The 20446-nt window shown below is 37.2% G+C and overlaps 1 protein-coding gene across 1 annotated transcript in view; it reads left to right on the top strand.

Moving 5' to 3' along the window:
* Positions 1 to 1678: 1678 nt before the first annotated feature.
* spop (speckle type BTB/POZ protein) overlaps positions 1679 to 20446 on the top strand; it is a 77365-nt gene continuing 58597 nt past the window's right edge. The window contains exon 1 of the mRNA XM_079634371.1: positions 1679 to 1788. The gene's annotated coding sequence lies outside the window, so the exon portion shown is untranslated. The remainder of the gene's footprint in view (positions 1789 to 20446) is intronic.

The raw sequence follows: 20446 nt of genomic DNA on the forward strand, positions 1-20446 counted from the left end.
CATGCCGATTTACTACCCACGCACGGTTAATAATTCCGCGAATAACTGCAATTGCAGATTTCTAACAGAGATGGCGACAAAGAGGAAAAACGACGGACTGCAGCTTTAAATTAGCCTAACTTCAACTTTAAAGGTCCCGTTTTTCCTGTGTTTTTGAATCTTTGATTGTGTTTACAGTGTGCAATGTAACATGTGATCATGTTTCGGGAGTAAGAAAACACAGTATTTTTCACAAAATGTACTTATCTGTATACCGCTGTTTTCCCTTTCCTAAAAACGGGTTGATGATGACTTCCTTGTTCTATGAAGTCCCTCCTTCAGAAATACGTAACTAGTTCTGATTGCCAGCGGTTCCTTTGTTTTGATTCGACAGCAGCTTAGCGCACTTTGCCCTGAAAGGTCCCGCCTCTTACCATAAAGGGGAGATGCATTCACTCAGTGTTATTGTAAGGTGATTTGACTCGGGGATGAAAATAACAGTGTCTCGACGACATTGCGACAAACACACTCTACAAACGCAACTCTTCCTCTTCTCTGTAGGAGCGCAACAAGACCACACCCCCTTTTTTTGTGTATTCCTGTGTGCGGAGGTTAGTCAAAAACTGTTCTAGTGATGTCATTAAAGCAGGAAGTAGAGGGATGTAGTCCAAACCGGCCGTTCGCTGTAGGCTTTGAAAGGGGACTTCTGTTAAATAAAATATCTCGCTTGGCAGTGAACTTTGAGCTTTATAATTTTACAGGTATTATTTATACTCTAACAGCAACATTACACACTAGCTAAAGTTTTTAAAAAATGGGATCACGTAGAACAAGACCTTTAAAAATATAATTTGTCATAGCCTAATTGTTTTACATGCATGTAGGCTACACAAGTACACAGACAAAACAGTGACAGATAAATAGTAAGAATACAATACAAATATGTAGGGCTGTAAACGATTAATCACGATTAATAATCGAATCCAAAATAAAAGTTTGTGTTTACATAATATATGTGTGTATTGTGTATAATTATTTTGTATATATAAATACACACACATGCATTTATATATTTGAGAAATATTTGCATTTATATACTGCTGATATATATATATATTATATATGATATATTATATATAAATATAACTATTTTGTATATAAATAACAATTTTTTCTTAAATATATACATGTGTGTATTTATAGCCTATAATTATACACAATACACACACATATATTATGTAAACACAAACTTTTATCGATAAATCGCGATTAATGGTTTACAGCCCTACACATATGGTGATATTATGCTTGTATAACAAATAAAAGCGAAATAAAATAAATATAGCCTAGTCTACTTATTTGAGTCTATGAAAATATATGAAATTAAATTTCATAGACATAGCCTAGCTCTCATACATTTCACTGAAATCGACAGATATAACGGACCAAGTCAAGTTTGTTTACCATTAACTATTATATTAAGACTGAATGTGCAAGTGAACTCATGAAAGAAAAAGTGTTGACCCATCTGTCTAATAGTGACATCAAATAGAATGATAACAGTTGTTTTCAAACAGGCTTTCAGGGCAATAAAATAAGATCAGATTCGAATTATATGATTATGTGCTTTAAAATAATAATCATACTCGCATGTAAACTGAAATTTACACTGATTTTGCAGCCATCGCACATAGTGCGCGCACCCGAGTACGTGCGCACTCCCGTCCTCCGTCATTCATTTAACCCGGACGTGAAGCCGCTCCATAGAAAAATATCCGATACGGCAAAACAGCTTACCTTCATAAAAAGGTACGTTTATTAACCCAAACACACCACAACACACCAGGGGATGTCATATATTTCTGTTTTACCTCTTGATTAGATTGGTAAGAGTGAACACGGCGCGTTTAGAGGATATGTGCCGGTAATATTTGAGCTTGTTTCAGACTGCTGTTGCAGTGCTAACTAGCTTAGCCCCTTGTTGCGCTTTCCAGCCTTATTACTTTATGACTCTTATATAATACAATAACAGCTATTTATCCTGATTTTAGAAGCACATTTTTGTGTCTTGACAGTTCAATATTTTAACCTACGAACGACTGAGGGTTTGTAGTCAAATTAGTGATTCTTTTGACAACTGTCATGTTGATGAGCAGACTGGCTCTTCCACCTTCTTCAGGTTGTTGTGTTTATGTTTAATAAATATATTTTGCACGGCCATTTGTGATGTCATACGCGCAAGTATGGCTTTGAAATATGTGTTTTGGGTTATGGTGCCCTGTCAGAGTCAATGCAGTACTTGAGTATTGTTGTTAATGCTTGCAAGTTGTTTTTGGGCAGAGGCCTGGGTATCAGTGACACAAGCATTGCTAAATACTGATCCCTCATTGACTGTGAATGGAAGGATCTTGTCGCGCATGCCCCCTCTACACCTCCCGCATCCTGCCAGATAGTGGGAAGTTGTTGTGCGCACGCGCAGTGCGGCGATGCAGGGGCGCTTTTTGCCAGAAACTGAGCCGCTATCATGATCGCGTTCACGCAGACGTGTTGAATGGGTTGCTGCATTGCAGGAATTAGCCACAGCTGACACGTTGGTCTGTCTGTGAAGCGGAACGGTGGCTGTGCAGCTCATGGATGGTTTGTGGGGGTGTTTTCAGATCAGCTCTGGGCCCCAGCTGGTCATTTATAGGGGAAAATGTTGAGTTTGTAGGAACACACTTCACTTTGACACCTCAGAGCTGAAGAATCCCCAGTGTTTTACACACACCTGTGTCACATCTCATGTGACTAACCATATGTGTCCACTGGCATGGAAGAAATCTGCTCATTACCACCTAAAACGCCTGCTCTGCCACTTAGCAAATGCAGCACAGGTGGTTGTTGAATATAATTGCTTTTAGTGTATACAGTTATTGTTAATTTGATATTTAATAGTTTAAATGTATATTTAATGGAAACCTACACTGCCGTTCAAAAGTTCTCGGTCGGTAAGATTTTTTAAAATCTGTAATGCTTACCAAGGCTGCATTTATTTTATTAAACATACAAAAAAAAAAGCTGTAATATTGTGAAATATTAGTAATGTAGAATAACTGTTTTCTATTTGAATATATGTTATAATGTAATTTATTTATGTGATGCAAAGCTGAATTTTCAGCATCACCAGTCTTCAGTGTCATGATCCTTCAGAAATAATTATAATATGATGATCAAGAAACATTTGATTATTATCAGTGTTGAAAATGTTTTTTTCATGATTCTTTGATGAATAGAAAGCTCAAAAGAATAGGCTAGCATTTGTCTGAAATAGAAAGCTTTTGCAACATTGTACTGCCGTTCAAATAATACAGATTTTTGAGCATCATATTACAATGATTTCTGAAGGATCATGTGACACTGGAGTAATGATGCTGAAAATTTGCATCACAGCAATAAATGATTTTACATAGGTTATAGGCATATTACAGTAGAAAACAGTTAGGCTGCTAATTTAAATTGCAATAATTATTTCTTCTTTCAAAAACATTTGAAGATCTTACTGAACCCCACCTTTCGAACGTTATAAACATAGATTTATTTTGAATAGTCATATTTAACAATGTGATTTTGAAGCACTGATCTACTAAAATTCCAGCATTATTTTTAACAGATGTCATCATCATACATCTAATAATAGATGAATCAAAATAGACGTTTTGATTCTTGCTCTGTTGTCAATCCCACAATCCAGTGCAAACCTGCCATTCATCTTCCGTAGAGAAGGGATGCCCTCTCACTTTGTATTAATGGCCTCATATACAGTTACAGAGAGCAATTCTTGAGTGTGTTGGAGAGAGATGGAGACACAGATCGGGGTGATGCACCTAATGCAGTTCTGGGTGTTTTTCTAATCTGTCTGATGCCCGGTACTTAACACAGCGATAAAATATGATGAAAGTGAAATAGTGAAACTCATCTGCGTATACTGCTCTCTTTTTAAACGTCAAACTTCTCCCATCTGTTGTTGCACGCACTTTCTGTATTTCCATATTTATTCTGCCATTTTAGCATGATGCATCCTGAAATCAGTCTGACCCACTTCCCACTGTTTAAGAATTTTAAAGAGCTGTAGTCTCTCTTCTGCATTGTATTTCTTATACAGCAATGGAACTTCTGTTTGCATCCTTAAATCTATTTGAAATAATTCTGCAGATTTTTGCCCCTAAAAAATTGGCTCATTTTGGATTCATTTTAGTATTCCCATGGCATTTATACAGCATTTATGCTATTAGATTGCGTTTTTTGATAATCATCTCAAATCACTCTGAATCGTTACATGCAAATTTTGTTTACACTAATAACCGTCTTAAATCAGTGCTGTTATGGATTATGATGTTTCTGACAGGGGTCTCTCAGCAGGTGTGTCAGAAATGACAGATTCTTTGCCGTAACCATCTGCTGTGTAAAATGGGGCTGATGGTGGGTCTCTGAATAAACTCTTGCATTAGCCGCTGATTAAAGTCCAGTGTAAATGTGATGCCTTCTTTCATTGCGGAGAGATTTACTACCGCAACACCGGCTTGGCAGTTTCCGCTATTCCAAAATAAAGCAATCCATCAATTAGTCAGCAGCTCCATCAAAGCCAAGATATTACGCACCAAATTGCCTCGAATGATGAACAGTTGTAATTTATGAACAAACCCGAGACCGGGCGGCAGACTGCGAGAGAGAGAGATTGCTGTGCTGAAATATTCAGATTGTTATTATAATTTTTTTAAGCTGTTGTTTTTAAATAATCAGTAATGTTAACAGAAGTAAATGGTTTGCTTGTGTGTAATAAACATGGATCATTATTTGTTTAATAAGTCCCTGATAAAGTGTTTGTTTAATATTTATCCAGAACTACACATTTACAATGTCTGAATCATATGCTATAAAGACAGCTGGTGCCTTTAAAAGAGGAACTAGTATAAAACAACAAACTGACAATGTTAACTTGGCAGAACAGTATGTGAACTGGCAGGTGGAGCTAATGGTAAGGCATCAAGTTTTGACTTTCTGTACATTTCTTGGGTGGCTCAGTGGTTCATGTAGGTTGTCTACAAACCGGAAGGTTGGTGGTTCTATCCTAACCCCTCACCTAACCCCAGCTGCTCCCGACGAGCTGGATGGCACCTTGCATGGCTGACACCGCCGTTGGTGTGTGAATGTGAGGCAATATGTAAAGCGATTGGATTTGGTGGCCATTGGGTCTGTGAAAGCGCATTATAAAAGCAGTCTATTTACCATTTACCATATTGTACTGTTTACACATGCGTTTTCTTTCTCACCTGTTTACGTTCACTTAAAACATAACTGACTGTATTTATTTACATGAATACCGGTACTCGCCAACACCGGCATTTTGACATTTTGTGTGTATTTGTCTGTGTAAGGGCAATAAGCAGCGAAAAGGAACTCAATTTAGTACTGAGACAAGGCTTTATGTGCACGCCCTTTGGTTGTGAGCACAAAATCTGCGGGAATGAGTAAAGATATGTACAACAATACGCACAATTCCAAGCCACAATGAATTCATCCAGATTCTGGGGCAAATAAAATAATTGTGATTGATGGGAGGCGGGTTTGTGTGTCAACTCGCTTTCAGAGAGATGAGAGTGCTAGAAAGCGCATCTGGTATTGTGTATCTGTTCTGTGAAAAATTTGTATTGAAAGCGTTTCAGATATTTCAGTATCAATATGTATCAAAGTCGATATTTTTGACAACACTACATTTGCACTTAGTTTATTATTTACTGGTGTCATAACTGTAGCTAGCAGTTAACTGATATAGTCTCTCTCTTTCTCTTGTATTTCAGCTGAAGTGGGTCTGAAGTTTAATTAAGCTTGGTTTTATTCTGTGTTATTTTCGAGGTTGACTTATAAGATGGCACATTGTGAGATTTGACAATGAAGGAATGGTTTATGAAGAGAAGGACCGGTTTGAGGGTGTGCACACATGTTAAAGATGGGAGTGAACAAGGTGTCTGGCTGGATCAATAATTGATCGACTGTAAGTGAGAATAGGCTTTTTTTTCTTCACACAGACAATAGCAACTGAGGAGGACACATAGTGGTGATTGAGTTCGTTTTCACGAGAGGATGGAAATTGAAATATGGATTGAGGTTGCAAATGCTTGTGAGCTTCCATATTAGGGCTCAAATATTTCCCTGCTCCTCATCTATGCGTGTGAGCTGTGTCTCTGCACATCAGCGTATGCTGTGTGTCCGGTTATATTTAGATGTAAGGAGTCACAAAAAGGTATGAACTGGATCTGATTATGTCTCTGTTTAGTTGGACTTATTGTAGTATTTGAATTTTAATCTCAGTAATGAATATTTCCATCTTTCTTATAGAGACACTCTAGAATAGTTTCCGCTCTCCCACGCTTTCCTTGTCTTCTGAATTCTTGTTGCCCTCATTAGTATTCATGTAGACCTAATACACTGAAAACATAAACAGATTGGACAGTAGTTTACATCTATCTTTTTTTTAATCTCTGAAGTTCAATTACAACCTTAGTCAAGCTTACTTGCACAGAAAGTGTGATGTATTTTGTTGCTTTTTTCACCCTATCTGTGACCCTTAGCATTGAAATGAAAAATAAGGTGTTTGCTACTGTATCTTAGAGTAAGACATAAGACTAAGCTCATCTATAAGATGTCACGTTACACCACTGTATAATAACCTTGATAGTGTCTTGATGGCTTTTTTTAATTGACTTTTTTAATTTTTAATTTTTTTTGATTGACTGCCTCACAAATTTGTTCAATCATTTACTGACTTTTTTAAAAACATTGACAAAGAATTCAAGAAAGAACATACTGTAAATTAACCTAGAACCTACAATTTTATTTTACAACTATTATCTGTTCTGCATATATGGTAGATAGGCCTATGTGGATTCACTCTTTGGCCCTGTTTACACCTGGTATTAAGATGCGTTTTGGTCGATGGGATCACAAATATTCCATGCACTGTCAAGTACTTCATCAGATTTGTCGCGTTGCCAGTCTTGGCAGTAATTATCTTGTCGCAAATATTGCATCGCGGGCTGTTGGCATCAAGCCTGGTGAAATGTAGCCACACTTTTGATCTTTTACATCTATGGGGGTTGTGTTGCTTACACACTACAGCCTCACGTGAGCCATGTCTCTTGGTGTAACCGGCGTAAACTAGTGTTTTTCCTTGATGCCTCGCCACAGCCAATCATGCTGCATGCTTTTTGGCTCACTGACGTTGACTAGATTAACCCCTTAGGTATTGAAAATTGGTACCAAACGACAAGAGATTGTTTGATGCTCGGTGGTATCAAGGTAATTTGGTTGTGCCTAAAAAGTATCAAACTCGATACGGAGCCCTAGTACACCATGTAATATTTATGATTTTCGAAGAGCTGTGCATGGGCAAATGTGGGGAGCACCACTTTGTCTTTGTCGCTAGAAACGCCTGCAATTTGCCGCTTTCAGTGTGCCTCTCATTGAAAATGAACTACAGTTTTGTGCTTTCCGCCTCCCGTGAAACTACTTTTTATGTCGAAGTGGTACAACCGCCATGAGCGGCCCACCGGGAATTTTTCAGGTTCTGTCGATGACCACTCCGGGCCTAAACACGCAACTCTTCAGGATTGCTGGAAAATTAAGAGCAGGTGTGTTTGATTAGCGTTGGAGCTAAACTCTGCAGGAATGTGGCCAGGGTCCGAAATTAACTTTTTGGCTCACCTGCCATGGGGACTGGTAGATGAAAAAATCCACCAGCCAAGCATATTTTTTACTGGCCAAAATAATAAACAGCCTTTTTGTGTCACATACATTAATTTCAGTACATTTAATTGAGATAAGGTATTGTTGAATACAAACATTAAAAATTGTCTAGAGCAAAATTTGAAATGTATATTAAAAAAAAATCTATATAGGCCTATTGATCAAAATGTAATCAACTTTATTCGTAAAGCACTTCTAGAAACTGTAGTTGACCAAAAGTGCTGTACAGAGTTGCCAAACCAAAAATGTACAAAAATGCCAAACAGTAATGAAAACAAATGAAACATGTCAGATACAATGAATAAGAGTACTGGTCTGCTCTGACAAGGCCATTAGCGCTGTCACAGAAGTTTTCAAGAGTAGAGGCTCCGATTGAGCCAGGGACACAGACACACAGGCAATGTGACACTTGCTGTGTTCATCGTCACGAATGTTCTCAAATTTCATTGTTTTATTTCCGATGACAAATTTGTTTCTGTTTTTATCTTTAGCATACTGGCGACACACAGAACAACTCCAAACCTCCATTTCTCACAAAACGTTCTTTTTTTTATGTAATTCACCCCCTTTTTTTCTGTGGGTTTACGTTTCAAAGGTTGACTCACTCCTGGTAAATGTCACCACATAACAGCTAATAAGCGGCAGCTAGCTGCAGACCGGTGGCACCTAAGCGATGTAATGTAACTTACAGTATACTCCATATGAAGTTAGCTGGAGAACTAGCTAGCAACAGACCGTCTCTAGTGCTCCAAGTCTTGCGGCACTGTTTACCTTACCTTACTCGAGACAGTGCCGCGAGACTTGGAGGAGGAGCGCTAGAGACGCTCTGTGGCTAGCTAACCTCGTCCCCAGATTAGTGGCTGGCAAACACAACAACTCCGAGTCATCCAGATATTTTATAACATTACAAAATGCAATTGTAATAAACATTTTATTATATTACACATTACTATTTTGGTATGATAGTGTGGCGGATAGCCTTTTGAGATTTACACGCCAATTGGAAAATCGACCCACATTTGGCGCTTGGCAGGTATTAATTTCGGACCCTGACTGTGGCCCCCCAGGACCGAAGTTTGCCATGTATGATGAATAGATGAACTTTCAAAAAGTGGTTCAGTTGATCTGATTTATCTGATTTATTTCCACAGATGAAGAAATATTTTGTTTCTCATGTCCTTTTAAACATTTATTTAGTATTTCAAAGGATTGTACCTTCTGTTTTCTGTGTATGTGTGAGAAGAGATGATGGTTTAAGTTAGAATTGGATGTTTATTTTTTTTATTAACAGTTTAGAACAGTATCACATGATATCGATACAGGTTAGTGTAACTGAAGGGTGAACCCTGACGAACTTCTGGTAAATTTGAGATTTTCTCAGCAAGTCCATCTGGCCAAGAGCCCATTCAAGCCCATTTCCAATTTTTTCCAGATCGAGGCACCAATTACAAACGTTGAGTTAGGCTTTAAACAATGACGATCACTCTGATTGGTTTTAGGTCTATCCAATTGCGCCCAGAGGCATTTGAGCGACGTCCGTTGGTAACGCCCAAGCGGCAACCTCCCTGTCTCTCTCTTGAAACCAACACGGAAGTGAATTAAACGGCAATTCATCGACTGGCCGCTTGAGGCTGGCTGCAGAAGTGAGTCAAATCTGTATCTCCCCCAGGTTGAAATGCCCAACTTTACAGCAGAAAAAAAACATGTTTAGAGCCTGGTTCTCTCTGTGGCTTTGGTCTATACAGCTAATTTTGCCCTTCATGCCTTCATTTTGCCCGTGAATTTTTTTTTTTTATAACTCACCTGTTTAGTTGATTAATATTTAAAGTTCTGCAAAATTAAGGGTGTGTCCACTTTTGAGTGACAGGTGGATTCCCAATGATGTCAATGCTAGCCGGTTAGCCGTCACTTCACCTCAGCAAATTCCAGCTGCTGAACTTGCCATCTCTGCCGCGTTTGTGCTTTTTTTCGGGATTATTTCATATAATTTAATACACCCATTACCTCACCCATGCCTTTGGATTCCGTCGTTATCGTCGAGTATCGTTCGAGAGAACAACCAGCGCTGTATTCCAGTTGTTTTGGATGTCTGACAATTTCGTCGCTTTTTGGAGTTTTCAGATTTAAACCAGCTAGTGAAGGCAGGGTGCAGCTCAGAGAAATTGATAGTTCAGACTTTTGGCCTTTTATTTTGGCAAGACATTTGTGAGGGGCTGAAAAGGAGCGTGCCAGAGGGGAAGCAGGTGGGAGTATGAATTGGCTGTTGAACTGTTTGATAGTAAAGCAACTATTGATTGAGATTCTAGCTCACTAATAGCCACTAATGGTCTCTCATACATGCACACACTCATTCATCAGAGAGTTGTACAAGACATTTAAAGCTGTAAAGACATCCAAAAAGGCAGTTGCCTCGCTGTCCAGACAGTCATTCACTATGTTTACATGGACAGCAGTTATCTAATTATTGACCTTATTCTGAATAAGTAATATTCTGATTAAGGTGTTGTTTACATGAGTTGCTTTAAGAATATTCTTGTCATGTTTCCGTTTTACATGTTAGAACATAGGCCTAGATCGATTAATGGCACACGCCATTGTCATCACCATGCCACTCCGTCCGACGTTACCTCCTTATCAAGTGCAGTTAATTGTTTGTCATGCTAAACGTGCAAATAGACGAGGGCAGATAGGATACAAATTCTGAAGCCATCCTCTCCTTTGTTTGCTGACAAACGGTTGACCACTGCCATGTGTGTGTGTCCAAAATGCGGCAAACTCCCACACGTCTTTAATAGTGTGATTTAGGTGTGCACATGTCTTTAATGCACTTTGATAATGGGACTAGGAATACTCGTGTCTTAATTTGATTTGTTTACTTCAAGTATGTTTACTTTAGATGGATTAAGGTAATCATAAATCTGTTTACATGCTGGTTTCTTAATCAGAGTATTGTCTTAATCAGCTTAATGTCGGATTATTGTTGACTTGTCCATGTAAACGTACTGACTGACCTCCTGGACAGCATTTTTGAAGGAAGGCACCAGACTGCTTTCCAAGGCACCATAGTGTCACGTTTAATGATCTAAGTTGACGTGAGCTTTAGAAATATCCTAGGGAATATGTAATGACTACAATGCTTATTTGTCGGTAGAAATTGAATCATGCATTGAAAAAAAAAATAAAAAAAATAAAATAAAATAATAAATAATTTACTAATTTGAAGCACTCCATCAGACACGATTTTTTATCTCTTTTTTTTCAGTGACTGACAGCTGACCCACACACATAGGATATCATATGTCTGCATTAACAAATCATCCAGATGGAGGCATTTTAGTTGACAGTATGGATTCAGACAGCCTTATATCATGCTCAATATATTCTGCAGGTTTCAAACACAGACTAATAGTACATTTCAGCAAGGAGAGGAAAGAAAAGAGAGCATGTTTTCTCTCTCTCTTATAGATGCCATAAAGGTCTTAAAATGTTTGAATCCCGTTAATTGCTGCTTTGAGCTATATATTTTTTTCCTGTTTATTCTTGTGCTCTTTTTTTTTCTCTCTCTCTCTTTTGTTTGGCTGACATTATACGAAATAAAAAAAATCTGAAAACACTGAAAATTGTATTCAGTAGAAAGCGAGATACTTTTATTGTGCAAGTTATAACTTATTTTCTCTAACTCTAATTTTTTTTAGCCTAATGTCTCTCTCTCTGTCCGTAAAAGGTTTCTCTCTCTCTCTCTCGCTCTCTCTCTCGCTCTCCAAAATCTGGTTTGTTTCCTCACTTTGTGTGGTAATGAGTTTAATGAATATTCATGAGGCAGGGCTGTTTTCAGCATGTAGATCAGGATTACAAGTTTGAGTGTATGAAGGTGCTGACAGCAGAATAATGCTATTTTATATAAAAGCTAAAATGCGTCAATGACCTGCTTGGTCATAAGAATGACTTTGACAAGCATTTGTTTCCTGCGTAGATCAATATATAGCCAATATATGCGTTTCCACCGCGATCTAAAGTACCGTGAAGATTAGGCAAATAGTCCGGTGACGTAGGTGTTTGTCACGACCATGGTGTTTGTCAAAAAACAGTAGGTAATTCGGCCTGGGATTTTTACGCAGGTGGTGACAAACACTGACATTCTAGATTTGGATGGCAATAAAATCAATGACTAGCCCCTGTAAATGTCCCTATGAGAAACAATTACTGTCCGAATATGGCTTAATAAAGAACATTAAAAACTTTTTCACCACATGTTTGTCTTTGCATAAAAAATATATATAATTTTTTTTCCGAAACTTGGAATGGGCACGAAATGACCCTATTGTGTATCAAATATTCTTGTTCAAGCCGTTCTTTTCTGTGTGTGTTTAAGTATTTTCTTTTTCGTGCCTATTTCATCAGTCCCATCTGTGTCAGTGTCAGCCCTACATTTCAGGTCAACATAAACCCTAACAGCATAGATGCCATAAAGGTCTTAAAATGTTTGAATCCCGTTAATTGCTGCTTTGAGCTAGGCCTATATATTTTTTCCTGTTTATTGTTGTGCTTTTTTTTTCTCTCTCTCTTTTGTTTGGCTGACATTATACGAAATAAAAAAAATCTGTTAGGTTGAGGCTGTTTTACACTGAAAATTGTATTCAGTAGAAAGCGAGATACTGTTATTGTGCAAGTTAAGTGGCTTGTCTAAATACCTGTCTCTCCTCCTCACTTTTTCTCTTTCTCTCTGTCTCCTGCTGTTATGTGTCTAACTGCTCGTTAAGCCATCTGTAAAACCTTTGATCTCAAAGCTTTGCCACTCAGCAGCCAAACAGAGGAGTGTGTGTCTGTCTGACTAAGGTGTGTTTCACATGTGTGAGAGAGATGAACTAACTCCGAACATGTGTGTATTTAGTGCAGCATCTCGTATGGAAGGCAAGTGCAGTGAAATCCATATTTTGAAGCGCTTAGTTTGTTTGCTTCACTAAAGCAATTTGTGGACCTTGCAGTCTAAATTGTTTGAGTTGATTTAAGGCTTTTATTCAATGCTCAAAGTAGGGATGTCCTGAGCCGATCTCAAGGATTGGTATTGTGGCGGATTGAACATTTATGATTGATATCGGTTATCCTAAGCCCGATCCTTTATTTCACTCCGCTGTCATGCAGTAGGTGGCAGTATGGACCTTCAAGTGGGTTTGCCAACTGCCATTAAAAGGAAAAGAAGCAGCTCAATTATGCGTTTGTGACGTATGAGAAGTTGAACCAATGCTGTTCTAGCACGTCACTCACGTTCGAGCTTCTGTGTTTCGCATATTTGATGCGCACTTTTGTAACAAATCACTCAAATAATTAATTTACTGTTTATTTTAGTTTTTGCAGACCATCCAAGGTGTCATTGCCATAACCCGTTGGCTTGCTTGACTGACTGGGATTCTGATGCTGTAAGCGTCATGCTTTCTAACATTATGTCCACTTTTTTTTCCTTTTGTTGCAATTATTTGTTAGATATTTATGAAATAGATCAGTAGTCCCATATTCATAATTGTGACCACACAGTCTTATTATGTCTACTATTGTAACAGATGTTTAATTCTATATATAAATAAATATAAGTACAATTACTGTAGTGATTGTTTGGAAACTGTTGACTGCCACTGCGGCATCACTCCCCCACAGGTCGTTTTGATTTATTTATTTTTTTATAGTAATAGAAATGTGTAATTTAGTTCAGTTAGAGAACAGACACTACAATTAAAATCTGAACATGTCTAATAAACACACGGCTATGACAATATATCGTTTATCTGAGTTCTTCAAGCCTTCTCGGGTATTTTCATGTTAATAAAGTATATACTTCACTGCTAATCGATATAGTAGTGCTGTAGCGGCGCGTCGATGACGTCATATTTTTGCGTTGACACTTAATTTATTTTTTGCACCGTTCCCGGAGCAAAAAATACACGTGGGAGACAGAAACATTGCAGAATGGAGGACGAAACTGCAACCTCTTCACAGAATTCCCAATAGCGTCGTCAAAGTACCGGTACTGAAAATGTGACGGTACCTGTAGTACCGGGTATATTCGGTAACAGGCAGCTGCTTTCAGTCGCTCGCTCCCGTGTTTATCTAAGCGCGGGGCTCCAGACTAACTTTTTTACTGTGAGCACTGTAGCCGATATATACCACGATATAGTGTCTGTGTATATTTAACTGCAAGAAGACTATTTAAATATGAACCTTGCATGTTTTGCTTGTCTCTGTGTGAAGTGAATGGATGGCGCAGACGCATTTCATTTTTTTTTCAAATAGTTAAATAAAATAGAAAAATTGTTCCAACAGATTTTGAACTAATGTGAACGGTAGCTACTAACCTAGCACGAACAAACTGCACAGAGCTAAGATGCCTTGGTTAGCCCAGCACCACCAAAGTGCACAGCTGCTAGATCTAGCTAACGGTAGCAAGCAGATTGCAGTAGCTTTTAACATTATCTGTCTAACGTTAGCTAACGCACGAGTCACGACTTACGACTTAACGTTAGTTAGCGTTAACTCATGCTGTGGTTGTTTACGAGTCAAATACATAAAGTTAGCCAGCTTATAGTATCATGATTCAGTACGCTAGTTCGCCAATGTCAATTAATGGAGCCAAGCAATGTCCAGGCCAGGGTTTTTATTAATCGAGCAACAGAAAAATAATTGTTATATTAATAATCCAATTAGTCGTTAGATTAGTCGACTAATCGATACAATATCGCCCGACTAATAGTTTTATTAATAATTGTTTACCCCAGCCCTACGATATAGTCTTTATCACTGTGTAGAATATTATGAAATATGTTGTGTGCCTTATCCTGTGTAAGAGGTTCATACATTTTTATGTTTGGAAAGATGTCTGACGCGTGTTGCTTCTTTAAATGCTCTTTTGGGTTTTGAACGTGATTTCATGTTAATGGAGATTAATTGTGCAGCCCTAAAAACAATGCTAATAGGGTACCTGGTTATTTGTATCCTTCTTGTTGTTGTCTTTTTCACTAAGAATGATAATGAACAAGCAATTGCCACCCCCGAATTAGCGCTTTAGAAGTAAAATATTACACTTCGATTAACCGGTGGGGAAAAAGCCTCTTTTATTGTTTAAAAATATTTGAGCCCCTGAGAAACCCTCTGTATGTCCCTGTATACATTGAATTGAATTGAATAACTGTAATGTACTTGGTGTGCACTAAGCACTTGGAAAATACAAGTATCGGCTCGAGATTCTGTATCAACTATACTCAATATTCAATTACTCTGATCGAAAAAAAAAAAACCTGGTCCCTTTAAAAAAGCGTAATTTATTAAAACTTCAAGAATGAGTGACTTAAGACGGTGCAAATTTGGGAATCATGAAGTGTACTTTTAAAGAGCTTGTCAACATAACTTCTGACTGAATCAAAGCAAAGTTTAGGATGTTTAATAGCAGCCTAAGTGAAGTAGAAAATTACCAGTGGAAGTGATGATTGGAAATGCACCACTTGCTTCAAATTTCTGGTGGGTTTGAATATCACCCATGCTTGAGATGAGTGTATGTTTGTGTGCGTGCCAGTGGCTGAAAGGACATTCTTTCAGTCTCATCTGTTCATCAATGAGAGGAACCACTCGGAGCAGACATGTTTGCTCTCCTTCATCTCACTCTGTCTCTGTGCTGTCCATCCAAACGGGTGGCCTGGGTGTAGTCTCAGCAACATGTCTGCTGGTTTAGAGAGTGCACTTCTGATCAAAGCCATGCGTGTCTCTGATGCCATTCTCATCAGGTATGATGTCGAGATGCTTTATAGATCTGTTTAGAATACCTCCTGACAGCCACACACACACATACACACACTGATAGCGCTTTGTATCATCATCTTCTTAGGAGCAGAATCAATTATCAGTAATTAAGTTAGTGTCAAAGTCTTTATCACTCATTCAACCGAACAGTTTTATCTTCCTTCATCTGCTTCTGACCCTCTTCAGATGTCCAGGAAAGGCTTCTCTTCTTCTTCTGGTGACATCTTTGTTCTTTCTTTCAGTTCAGTGCTTTTCTCTCTTTTCATCTCTTGTCATCTGCAGAAAATGTGTTATTTTATTCATTATCGTTTACTCAGAATGTAGACTGTTTGAGCATGTTAATAAAACAAATCAAGTTAAGAGTAATTTTTTCATTGTTGTGGGTAGTGGTGTAATTTTGACTAAACTATTTCATTCTACTGAGTCTACCCTTCTTGCATTTTTTCCCCTTCAAATGTGCACAATAATCAACAATCAGCATGTGGTGCATTGTTTTCCAATATTTTTATGTCTAAAATTATAATAAATATGGTAAATCACACTTTTTGTGACAACTCTGAAAAACTTTTCTTTTTTCAAGAATACATAAAGAAAAATGCAGTTTTTATTTATACTTTGACTTTAATACACTTCTATGATGAATATAATGAATAAAATCAATACAATTTATTTGATTCTTTGTTTTGTTTATTTAAGACCTTTTTTTTAACCCCTTAAGCGGCACCCCCCTTTTTTTTTTAATGAAAATGCATTGTAACTTACATGGTTGTAATTCAAGAATGTTTTGGAATATAGATGTAAGATTGGTCTTGTTTTAAAGAAGACATTTGGCAGATTTTTTTAGAAGTGTAGAAATACATTAAGGAAGTTAAACAGTAAAAAAAGTTATAGAAGTTTGACTTTATGAAAATGTACAATGTTAAAAATTGTATTCATATTTTATATAAAATATATATTTTCTAAACCTGGAGGACTCTAAAAATGCTAAAAAATCAAAGCCAGAAATCTGAACAAGTTGTGTTTCAAATTTTAGGTTGATATCTCAAAAAAATAAGCTTTCAGTAAGGTTTTGTTTGGGCGCAGTACCAAACTTTTTCACTAGTTGACATTACTGCCCATATAAGGGTGCCTCCAATTCCATGTTGTTTGAGTGATCTGAACCATTATTTTAAAAAATGTCATACAATTTATGAAGTAGACATCCTATTCAGAAGTATAGGGTGTTTTGGCAAAAGTTTGGCAGATTTTGAAATTAATTCAACCTCCAAGAAACACAAAAAGAACACGTATGTGCATTATAGCTCGCTGCCACATCACACATGGTGAATCTATTCTTTTTTTCTAAAATAATTGAATGGATGCTATCTTTTGAACTATGATGTACTGTACACATTCTACATGCAAATATAACAGTTCATTTCCATGATGATCCTTATGCTATGCAGCAAAATTTTCTGCTTAACACTCTTGGGCATAAGTGGGTCAATGATATCTTGACACAGTCTGTGAGAAATTCAGAATCATCTCTTTCCTTATATTTTTTACATGTATTCCATGTTGGTTAGACCACATAACTTTTGTTAAAAATGTTAATAAGCAATAAGCGATGTGGTTTAAAAATTTTTTTTTTTAAGTAGTAATAAACAACACCAAAGTACTTAAAAATGGTTTCAAACCCCATATATTGGGGTTATAATACAGCCATTACATATTTAAAACAGTAATATCCTATACTAAACCTAAACTAACCTAACCTACTAAACCTAAACTTACAATCTCTAGTTTACATATTTGGCGACTGATTTTCAAAATAAATTACAGAGGAGCCGTAATTTATCAATTTGTAACAAGAATATTTTCATACTCTAAGGCGTGTTCAGACCTTTATGGAAGTAAAATAATGACAAATGTTTTTGAAATAAAAAAGCCTGTTGAATTGCACTACTTGAAAAAAATATGTATTGCATTAACCATGCTTGCATTTTAATGCATTGTATTTTTATGGGCTGAAATTCAACATGGTTGTATATTTAAGCTGTGAATATTTCAATTCAAAACATTTCAAACACATTTTCATTCATAAAAAATCAATAATCCATTTTCACCTTTCATATTTCACTTCCAAAATATTAAAACTGTTTAAAAATACAACCTATAATATTCAACAGGCAATTTTCGGTCCACTTTATTTCGCTTTACAAATTCGCTTCCACAAATTCAGTGGTTCAAATTCGACAGTAAATTCAACATTGACATCCAGGAACTGCAGGAAAAGCAGTAGATTACCGAGCATACTCTCCATCTGCTGTTAATCGATCTCACCAGCAGGGAGTGCAAGCGCGTGTTGTTGACGAGGACCAGAGCAACAGTTAGAGCAAGCCATTCATTCATTCATAAACACTGATTTATAGAAATTTAAGTGTATTTGTGATTATTATGAGGGCTGCTTTTATGTTTAATTCAGTGTCTTCACGGTCCCTGTGTAGTCTACATGCATCTTTCTCTACCGTGAACGAGAACAAACAAATGTACAGAACAAATGTTACATTTGAGGTAGACATATATTTCTCTAGGTTGTTTAGTTGCCTTAACTTTATATCGTGGCGATGTGCTGCAGTATTAGGGTTTCCCTCAATAATTCAGGATTGCTGGACATATAAAACGCTTAACGTAGCTTAATTACAGTGATATAAAAGACCAAACTCGCACCTTATTGAGAAGGCTGTACTATGGCTACAGGCAAGCAGACTCAGAATATAAACTTACGTGCAAGCAAAGTTTCACGCTAAGCGTTTCCCAGTTATATGTGGTTATAACGTTGGCTTGACGTTGGACATTCGCACTTTTAGGGACCGTCTTTAAAGTTGCATACGACATTAGGCTACACACGTTTCTAACTTCAATAGCAAACTTCTATTTATGAATAAATGTAAAAGGTGTGCATCACGTCTGACACCTACATGAACACTTACAGTTATTTGTATGACTGCAATTCATTCTCTTCTAATGCTATTGAAGTTAGAAACGGAATGTTGAATGTAACTTTAGAGACGGTCCCTAAATGTGCGAATGTCCAATGTCAAGCCAACTTTATAGCCAGTATATCACTGGGAAACGCGTGAAACTTTGTGTGTTAAGTTCATATTCTGAGTCCATCTGCTTGCCTGGTCATAAAGTACAGCCTTCTCAATAAGGTGCGAGTTTGGTCTTTTATAATATCACTGTATTAGTCCATTAATATACGTAAAGCGTTTTATATGTCCAGCAAGCCTGAATTATTGAGGGAAACCCGCGCAGCACATCACCGCGATATAAAGTTAAGGTAACTAAAGTTGAACAACCAAGAGAAATATGTCTACCTCAAATGTAACATAACATCAGCATCGGGGGAATAACATTATTATCTTGTTCACGGTAGAGAAAGATGCATGTAGGCTACACAGGGACCGTGAAGACACTAAAATAAACATAAAAGCAGCCCTCATAATAATCACAAATACACTTACATTTCTATAAATCAGTGTTTATGAATGAATGAATGGCTTGCTCTAACTGTTGCTCTGGTCCTCGTCAACAACACGCGCTTGCACTCCCTGCTGGTGAGATCGATTAACAGCAGATGGAGAGTATGCTCGGTAATCTACTGCTTTTCCTGCAGTTCCTGGATGTCAATGTTGAATTTACTGTCGAATTTGAACCACTGAATTTGTGGAAGTGAATTTGTAAAGCGAAATAAAGTGGACCGAAAATTGCCTGTTGAATATTATAGGTTGTATTTTTAAACAGTTTGAATATTTTGGAAGTGAAATATGAAAGGTGAAAATGGATTATTGATTTTTTATGAATGAAAATGTGTTTGAAATGTTTTGAATTGAAATATTCACAGCTTAAATATACAACCATGTTGAATTTCAGCCCATAAAAATACAAGCCCTAAAAATACAATGCATTAAAATGCAAGCATGGTTAATGCAATACATATTTTTTTCAAGTAGTGCAATTCAACAGGCTTTTTTATTTCAAAAACATTTGTCATTATTTTACTTCCATAGACCTTTATTTTGAAATAGTGATGAACATGAAAAATCATGAAAGAATGGTAGAAACCTCAGTTTTTCATGCCAATATCATTTTGGTTTTGAAGAAACACTTTCCATGTGGCCAAGTGGAAATTAATTGGGCAAACCCAATTGGAAAACAATTCCGTCGCCCAATGCACATGTGCAAATAGAATAATGCTCCATGGAAGTTTTCTCATCTGTAGAACTTCATGTGGACACACACACACACACACACACACACACACACACACACACACACACACACACACACACACACACGTACGTACGTACACACACACATGATCTATCACTGTCATTAGGCCACCAAAACAAGTGTACAAATATTTTTATGAGAGATAGCGCTGCACATAAAGTGGGGTTCTTCCAGCAGGTGGTCTGCCAATTATTTTATTCTGAAAATCAGTAGTGAGAAAGTTAAAATGTTTAAAAATAAAATATTAAGTTAAACTGCAGTCAAAGCTAAAGTTCAGCTAAATGATTCATAATCCCTCCCAAATTAAAATGCATTACATTTAAATTAAAATATTGGAAAGAGATGTGAATGTGTAAATTCTGTATTTCTTCACACCAGTCCACACAGATAGTATAGACAGAGTTATGAAAGGCACTTTCAAAGGTGCAGATAAAAGCATCCGAAAGGAGGAATGTGGTTGGCTAGTGAGAGGACTGGAAGAAACGGGAAGAAAAGTGAAGCACTCTTGGCTGAGAGCGTCTGATCATGACTTGCTGCCCTTGAATGTCTTCGGTTAAATTGTGAAGGGGAAGCATTTATCTTCTGTATACCTGTGTGAGCGTGTCTATCAGTCCTCCAGCTGACA

The sequence above is a fragment of the Phoxinus phoxinus genome (genome assembly GCF_949152265.1).
Source record: "Phoxinus phoxinus genome assembly, chromosome: 1".
Lineage (NCBI taxonomy): Eukaryota > Metazoa > Chordata > Actinopteri > Cypriniformes > Leuciscidae > Phoxinus > Phoxinus phoxinus.